The following is a 9515-nucleotide window of genomic DNA, read 5'->3' on the forward strand; positions in this document are numbered from 1 at the left end:
AAAAAAATACAATTGGACAAACATCCAGCTAATTTGTAATAAGAAAAAAAGAAATGAATAACGAATTTTTCATTATAGAAAGGAGAAATATATAAGGTATGAATCACGTAGTTTTCTAGGAAATGCTTCAGCAAACACCAAAATGCATCCAATCCTTGCATTTCAAAATACTATTTGAAATCTATAATTTAAGGAGTAATCGATGGAAACGTAATGACAATTCGACACACTTATCGTCAATTATTGTGGTTATGTGAATTAAATATTTCTAATTTTTGCGCTCATGTAGAGCGCATAAAAGAGAATTCCGGATCACTAAATTTTAAAATATCAAAAGTAACGTCATGCTGTTTAGCATTATGAGAGTAATGTGATATATTAGTTATTACAGTGCAGAGCATAAAGTCTAAATGTGATCCGAAGTCCAATACTTATGGACAAGAAAATGTCGGCGGTCATATCACAAACAGGTGTTCGTAAGAAGATCCCAGAAGATGATTTGCGAAAATTACATCCGTTTCAAAGAATATTCTACATGTGGGGAATATGAATGACAGTATTTTCTTCTGCATGTGTATTAAATATGAAATGTTTTTTTTTGTTTTTTTACTGTGCTAGCATGGGTCGTTGTAATAAATCTACATTTCATACCGATAAAGTTCTTTAAGTGTTTAAGTTCACTTTTAGTAAGTTTCAAATTATGCACTTTGGTGTGAGGAGATATGTATATATTGCTTTGAGGAACTGATGTGACTAGAAAACTTCTAGCTATGGTGGATAGGAAGTTGAAGTTCAAGGGTGACGTAGCAAAAATAGCTAATACAACTGAGAAGATATTCGAAATTTTGAACGAATGAAAGAGAAGTTTGTGTGACATTAAGAAAGTGGTATGAGATAGATTTCCTTATTCTAAAGAACGGTGAGCGAGGAAGTAAAAATGTAAATTTTTACTTCCTCCCTCACCGTTCGAGGAAGTAAATTTTTCGATGAGATGTAATAATACGATGCACAAGTAGATGTATGTATAGATCTAAGTAATGTATCGAGATTCTATCTTGATGATGGTGAACTCTCTATCGTCATGAGGGTCAGTATCCAATTTTAAAATAATTTTAATTTTGAATGAATAAATAAATTTTAAACAAATTTTAAATGAATTTGAAATAAAAAAATTCAGATTAACAACTAAAGGTTGGTTAAGAGTGATACGCCTTTCAGCAACTAAAGGCAGAAAGTTAGCATCGCAGGATACTTTGGTAAATAATATTATGATGATATCTTAACGATACTTTTGTATAAAATCCGAGATGGTATCTGTAAAATACAGAAGTATTTTCATTTATTATATCTGGGGTGTTTTCGAGTCATGAATCAAATAAAGACTAACACCAGCTTTCCGGAGAAGTAAACATGAAATTCTGATTTTTGATCAGAATTTCTTGCAGTGTAAAAAGATTGATATGTAGAATTCTAAGAAGAACGAATATCAAAAACAAAATGTATTCTACTGCTTCTTTTAATACGTAGATACTATCTAATAAAAATCATATTGTTTATTGATGATCTTTAGTAGTTAAACAAAATTGCATAAATAATTGTTAGGGCTTCTCAATGCACTGTAGCGAACGAGTCCTGACTAGCAATTCCTATCATGGAGCATGGAAGACCCCCAGTATTAAAGGCAACACTTTTGACTGAAAAGAACAGGAAAAATACGGAATCCAACCTACGTAAAGAAATTGCCTTTAGAGTCTGAAGCAATATTTAGATAAACCAACCATTCCTGTTAACATCACGATGTTCATTGGAAAATAATATCATGCTGATATCTTGAAGATTGTTATACATATAAAATTAAAGTTGCAGAAACGTCTGATGTGTGAGCAGAAATTTCTTATAATTGAAGTATATTTATAGAATAAGAATATTTATAATAATTCTTAATGAATAAATTGAAGGGATGGTCCTCCACGCGAAGAGGCAGTCTATATAAAGTTATGGTAAACTCACTTCACGTGCGATTCTTTGTCGGGGGGGACATTCGGTTCGCAAACTTCTGTGCTTAACAACACACTGTTGATATGAACAATCGGGCTTTCGTGCATGATGAATTTTATTCGTGAACGACTCAGAGCAGAAAGTTATCACCACGGTATTCTTTAGAAAATAATACCATGAAGATATCTTCATGACAGTCGTATGTAAAATTTGAGCTGATATGCGTATGATGGTCATGATGACCGCTCTGTTGTTATACACGCTGATTTCGAATCATGAAACAAATCTAGACCAGCGTTATTTAAACTGTGTTTCCCAGAACCTTAGGCTTCCTTGAGAATCGTCCAGGAGTTCCGTGGGATTCACGAATATAAATAGATCGTTTTTGTTGAATAATTAAATAATCTTTTAATATTTTAAAATAATTTAAAAACGTGTGATTTGTGAATTGGGGTGTCTACCTCCTTTTCCTTTAATTCCATGTTGGATTGTTTTAGGACACTAGTGTACCTGCTCATGCCCCGTGCTCTTCTTGTTGAATTTTTAATTGTGTGTTTACTTTTATGATCATAGTGAAATTGTAAGGTCTTCATTCCTTTAAAGAGGAATGAAGATTTAAAGAGAGATCTGTGACAAGATAATATCTTCATTCATGTTATTTTGTTTATCAAACGGAATAGATTTTTGACCTGTGATAATTAAGAAACTAATTTAAGAATTTTAATTAATAGATATGGATTTGCCCTTCACTATGGACGTTTGGTTAAAAACGAAAAACTGAACCAGAAAGCTGAAGAAACAGAAGAAACGTATGAAGAATCTTCGGCTACGTCTGCAACTGATTTACAATCTGCTTGTGGAATCTCAACAGAAATTAAATCAAGCTAAATCTAAAAAAGAAAATATGGTGAAGGTTATTTCATTTTAGGATTTATTTGGTCATTAAATGGAAGCGAGCCAAATGGAGTATGCGTCGAATGTGAAACGTTTGCTAATAATAATAATAGTCTACATCCAACAAAATTAAGGAGATTAAGCACCCACATTTGATTGGTAAAGAACATTGAATATTTTAAGCGTAAATATGAAGTGCTAACAAGAATGAAAAGTTAGTTTTCAAAATTTATGTTTATCGTTAATGAAAAATCACTTGAGGCTTCGTATCTCATTGGTTTTCGTACTCCTAAATACGGAGAGTCATATACAATTGGAGAAAATTTAGTAAAATCTTGCGACAGAGATCTGATTACCTGTAAAATTGGTGAGAAATATGCGAAAGAACTTAATATCTCACCTATCTCTGATACAAGGGAATTGTGAGGATGAATTAATATCTCGTTTATGATCGTCTTCCGATAGTTTAATAATTCAATTAGATGAATCTTCGGACGTTACTCGTTTGGCTATTTTGATTGTTCTGGTACGCTATATTTTTAATTGATCTATCGAAGAAGATATTTTATACGCCAGCCTGTAAATTAGAGCCCCTATTGAAAATATTTTTGATGACATAAATATATACATGAAGAAACATGGAATATCCTGGAATTTGTTTTAAAATTTTTACCGACGGAGACAAATCTTAATTGGATGCAAAAAACAGATATATGAATATTAATATTAATAATTTTTAATATATGAATATTAAAAATCCCCAAATATTCAACATTCGCATTTCTGTCTGCATCGTCATTCTCTACTTGTGAAACGAATTCTAGAGAAAATTAAAGATGTTTTAGATGACGTTGTGAAAATCATTAATTTTATCAAATCCAGGGAGCTAAAATCAAGATTATTCTCATGACTCTTCAAACCGCTTTCTAGTTCAATGTGTGCTGGTTATCCAGAGGAAACTTTTGAGTAAGTAGGTGTTATCAGCTGAAAATGTGGTAATTTGTTTAACTGAACTAAACCATGATTATTGCTCAAAACTACTCGTAAATATATGGACCCAGATTTTCGTTTCTTGCAGATATATTTTCAGTTTTAAATGAACTAAATATATCCCTCCAATGAACTAAAACGTATATCTTTAAAGTAAATGAAAAATGAATTCTCTGATTCTGAAATTCGAATTACGTTTCCTTGCGTACGTCAGGAACGAGTCTGTCAAAAAAAGTCTGTAAGGAACGAGATCGCTGTAGTTTGAGAAGGCTTGTATGAACAAACAGAACTTCCTGTTTTTCCGTGCAAGCAATTGTACAGACAAACAGTCAATTGTTTGTCCGTACAAAAAGCAATTGACCGAAGCATTTCATTAAGGCTGTTCCCTCCCAACCCATATTTCACCGAACTATGCGAAAGGAATTGAGGAGGATCGGTATTGGCAGTCACATGCCTATACGTAAAATAAAAACTTCAAATTCAGTGGCTGGTATTTGTTTATTACTGATATATTAGAAACTTTGTTGACTTGTCGAAAAAAAGTTCGAAATAATTCAACCTTTATTTTCTATCTTTTTCAATCAAATCAAAATTTCAAACAAATTCAAATTTAAAATTCCAGTAGAATAAATGCAAATATAATACAAATTAATACAAAATTCAACTATACTACAAATTCGATATTTTTTTTCTATCTTTTACATGACATGAGTCCGCACGGTTAGCCTAGTGGTTATACGCTACTCAATTATATGCCTGGGGAAGGAGTGTTCTAGGTTGGATTCCCGTCAGCAATGTGAGGAGCTTAAGAATCTTCCTCAGCATCGCCAAGTTAGCCGGTCTTGCGCATGGACAGCTGCGTTTTTTCCCCAGTTTATCTAGCTACCTATTTTATTTAGTTTACCTCGCGTCCTCACTGGTATTTCTCTCTTGAAACTCTCAGTGAAAAGTTGTCTAATGCACAAAAATGCTCCTACCTTGTGTTTAAGTCATTTAAATACTTTTTCATTTATACTATAGTTTATTCACTGACATCACCATTCTTGTTTCATTAATTTTGTGTGAAAATATAAAAAAAAAATAATACAAAAGCAAACAAATGTAAAAACTCCCATTACATATCATCTACAGTGGTTAATTATTCTATAGTGGTTTATTGTTGGTTAATTATTTATTTCATTCATATAATTATTTTTGTCTAACAAATACGCATCCTTCTTTCATTGCAGATTATTAACTATTGTAATAAGAAGTCTTAAAAAACGGCATCGCGTCACTCTTTCACAATATGTTATTATGGCCGGAGTGATGATAGAAAAGAATCAAGAAAAATTATGTGTTCTTTAACATTTTGTATTACTAGTAAGTTTTCTTGATGCATTGTTAGTACGAGTTGAAAATATTAGCGATTAATATATGATTGAATAATCATTCATTTGATAAATTCTCTTGTGAAACGTAAACGAATATCTGTGGATGAGAGTTTGTCACATACATAGTTTTATGGTCCATTTAAGGATCGAGTTTCAAAAATGTCGCAGTTCGACCTTAATAACCTTATTTCTAATATCTCTTATATCTGTGATTCCACTACATTTCCTTCCAATTGACGTTCGACCAGTTGGAAGGGAAAAGAACATCCGTAAAGGTACAAACCTTCGTTACGAATTCGGCTTATCTCGTCAATCTAGTCATCCCTGCTTTTGTGTTGCTAACACTTTTTAGTGGTGATGCAGCGAATTTTAAGTCGTTTGTAACATTCAGGGATTTGCCGCTTCTAATCTTGATGAAGGGAATTCGCTAATCTACAAGCGGGGGATCATTATAATTTCTTATAATGATCCCCCGCTTATAGATGTAATTAGACGTAGCTTTGAACTAATCACACAACTGTGATTACCAGGTGGATAAATTTCTCGCTTTCCATCGAATCTCAATACCAGCCTGCATGTTTGATAATATCTTGGGTTGCTAGACCATTGATTAAACTTACTAGAGGTCTGATATTGCTGTGAATTGTGTTAAATTTAATCATCACGTGTCCATAGCTCATAAATCTAATATGTTATAGGTGTACGACTCTTCTTGGCTTCGAAGCATAAAAGAAAATAAAGTTAAACATTTGCCATCTATCATTTTAAAACACAAAATAACATAGTTTCCTACAGCATTCTGAAGTTGAACTACCAGTTATGATCTTCTTAATGTTTATCATTTTATTTCACAATGTTTTAATTTTTTAATGTTTATCATATCGCTTTCTGTTAATTTTTCTTTATAATATATATATTATATTGGGCCCATATACGAGAGGTTGGCTGGTCAAACTATAGTACTTTAGTACCGTATATGGGTAGTGGGTTGGGAAATGAAAATCTTGTTCATATTTGATTTAAAAGCCTGTGTGTTGTATTCCTTGGAAAATACATCAGGGGGAAGACTGCTCCACAGTTTAGAAGTAGCATGGATGAAGGAGGAGGAAAAGAAACTTGTGCTGTGGGTTTCGAGGTGTACTGTGAAGGGATGTTTGGCCGTGGATGTACGTGTTCCAATGGGTTTAGTACAGAGTTGGGGAATTATTGATGCTGTTTCAGATGAGCATTTTCCATGAAAATATTTGTAGAATATACAAATTGCAGAGACTAAACGTCTATGTGAAAGTGAGTCGCTAAGAGATGGATCATTTATCAGTCTAATTGCTCTCCTTTGTATTAAGTCAAGCATTTTGACGGAGCTTTTAGGAGCCCCACTCCAAATGTGAGAACAGTATTCGATAGTTGGGCGAATTTGTGATTTGCATAAAGTTACCAGCTGTTTTGAAGTGAAGTAACGTCTTGAGCGAAAGAGAAAGCCTAGTTGTTCGGAAGCTGAGGATGCAATGGTTGGGATTTGTCAGAATTACCATGACACCAGGAGAGGCCTGATGTCATGGTAATTCCGAGAAGAGAGATTTCATCTTGTCTGGGAATCTGATTGTTATCAAAAATAATACTTGGGGAAAATGGTTCTTTTTTGTGGGCAATAAGACAGAACTGTGTTTTACTAGCGTTGAAGTTGACGAGTTTATCTGAGCCCCATCAGAGGATGTCCTGAAGGTCTGAATTAAGGGAAGTTGTGGTTGATGTTCTATGGGTTGAATTGAGTTGTGTATGGTCATCTGCTGATTATATACACTGATGTTTTTCTATTTTTGTCATTAGTTAATTACTTCGTCAAGAAGTGTAATTATTTTATATGAAAAGATTATTCATTTAAGAGCAGATGTAAATTTTTTTGTTTAAACCGAATATCAATAATTACTGAAATTCTGCTGGTTACAAAGCTGTCGATTCTTAATGGATTCTCGTACTGGAAACTAATCCTGATAATATCATTCTAATGAGCAGAATGCAGTCTAAATAAATCAGGGTGATTCACTCACGTAACCAAATAATATTAGTGTTATTTTTGCCTAATTTTGTTGCAGTAAATTAGGATAAAATTGCTCTAACTAAATGAACGAATAAATCAAACAAGTTGAGATGACCTTATGTTTAATTTATTTATTTTTATTTTTTCCTTTTTTGAACATATTGTATAATATCATTCTTTTGGTTTAGAAAGTAATCCTCATATAAAAATTATTTGCAGGATGTTATACCTTTAACACAGAAAGCTAAATTAATCTTTCACTCAGCGCTTTCATAAATGCCACAGCCGGATTCGATGTAACAGTTCGAGACAAATATTGAGAATTGTCCACTGATTCAGCAAAGATGAAAAATTGTTTGTTAATTCATTGAAATTTCTATTCATCTTCTAACAAATAAATGTGGCCGAGAATTAATTAGATAATTTAATTATTACGAAATTCCCCTGAAATACGAATAAATATGTTCTGACAGAATGTCAAAAAAATTTGAAATAATTTCATTTTAAAGTTTTTAATCAAAATTCAGCAATTGCAACGTGCTCCACTGAAACGTATGCGTAAATACAAGTTATTTAGAAATTGTATTTAGCATATTTCAAAATCGTTATTGGTGGTTTGTGTGACTGAAGTGGATGACTGCACTTCTGTAACAAACGAGAAAAATTATTAAAACTATATTTTAGAGAAATATGATCTTAATTTTTAGCACAACGTTTTGTTTTTGTTGAAGGCCTTTGTTCGTGAGTTCGCTGTTCTGATAGGTCTTGTACAGACAAAGAGAATTTCACCATTTCGGCAATTGATCGAAGCATCTAATGAAGGCTGTTATTGGCCGATATCTCAACGAATCCTGGCCTTTACTGAATAAATGCAACGCATTTGCTGAATTTCACCATTTCGGCAATTGATCGAAGCATCTAATGAAAGCTGTTGTTGGCCGATATCTCAACGAATCCTGGCCTTTACTGAATAAAGGCAACGCATTTGCTGAATGTACCAAGAGGCCACTTGGTACATTCGGTTTGGTGTTTGTTCTGTTATCCTAACTCGGTCACCGCATTCCTCCCTTGAAAAAATCAGTGACAAGTTATCTAATTCGCAAAAATAAATATATGGATCAAGGGTTGATACGAAAACTCACTACTGCCGCTAAAAACAATTGTATTGACCACTGCTCCTACCTTGTCTTTAAGTCTTTTTGACAGTTTGTTATTTATACTATACTTTATTAACTGATATAACCATTCCTTTTCCACTTACTTTCAGAAACATATGTGAAAATATAAACAAAAAAAAGAACAAAAATAGAAAAAAAATACCCACCCCCATCACATATCATCTATAGTGGATTTTGACTCATCCGAAAGTAGCTGTAGTAGAGTAAATGATTTATTTCATCCAGCTAAACATTTCTTTCTAACAAATACCCATCCTTATTTCATTGCAGATTATTATCCAATTTTAATAGGAATTATTTACAATACTGCATCACATAACTCTTGATTAGTTTTTATCTCCAACAGTACTACATTATTAGTGGAGTGACGATGGCAAACATGTTAGAATAACTTCTGTAATTACTGCGATAAAAGTGTTGTTTGATATTTCACATTACTAGTAATTTTGATTGATACATTTTCAGTGAGAGTTAGCAATATTGATGGTTAACATATGATTGAAAGATCCTTTTTTCTGCAATCGTATAAATCTATTTTGAAACGTAAATGAATATCAGTGGATGAGTTTTCATATACATAGTTTTTTGGTTCATTTAAGGATGTTGTTTCAAAGATGTCTTGATAACTTTATTTCTGATATCTCTTATATCTCTGATTCCGCTATACACCCTCTGTCCAAAAAGAAACCGAACGTTTCGAAAATAGAAGAAACTAGTAGCGCCACCTATTGTATCTTTTGTTGTCGAAAGCAGCAACCTTCGTTAGTGTTGTGTGAACAGTTTATAACATTTGTTTCATTAGAAGCCGAGTTATAGTGCCAAGAGTGACAGCGTGTTTTGACGAAAGGTCGGAAAATGAGTTTTAAACATAGAGCTGCGATCGACTTTTCTATAACTTGGTAAAAGTTTTACCTAAACGAATCAAATGCGTCAAAAAGCATACAGTGATGAATTCTTATCACGTACGCAAGTTTACGAGTAGTTTAAGCGATTTCAAAGTGGTCGTGAGACGCTTGAGGACAACAAAAGTCGGGCCGTCCAAAA

Source organism: Typopeltis vanoorti, chromosome 18 (assembly GCF_054136105.1).
Source record: "Typopeltis vanoorti isolate ZY-2024b chromosome 18, IOZ_Tvanoo_1.0, whole genome shotgun sequence".
In the NCBI taxonomy this organism is placed as follows: Eukaryota; Metazoa; Arthropoda; class Arachnida; order Uropygi; family Thelyphonidae; genus Typopeltis; species Typopeltis vanoorti.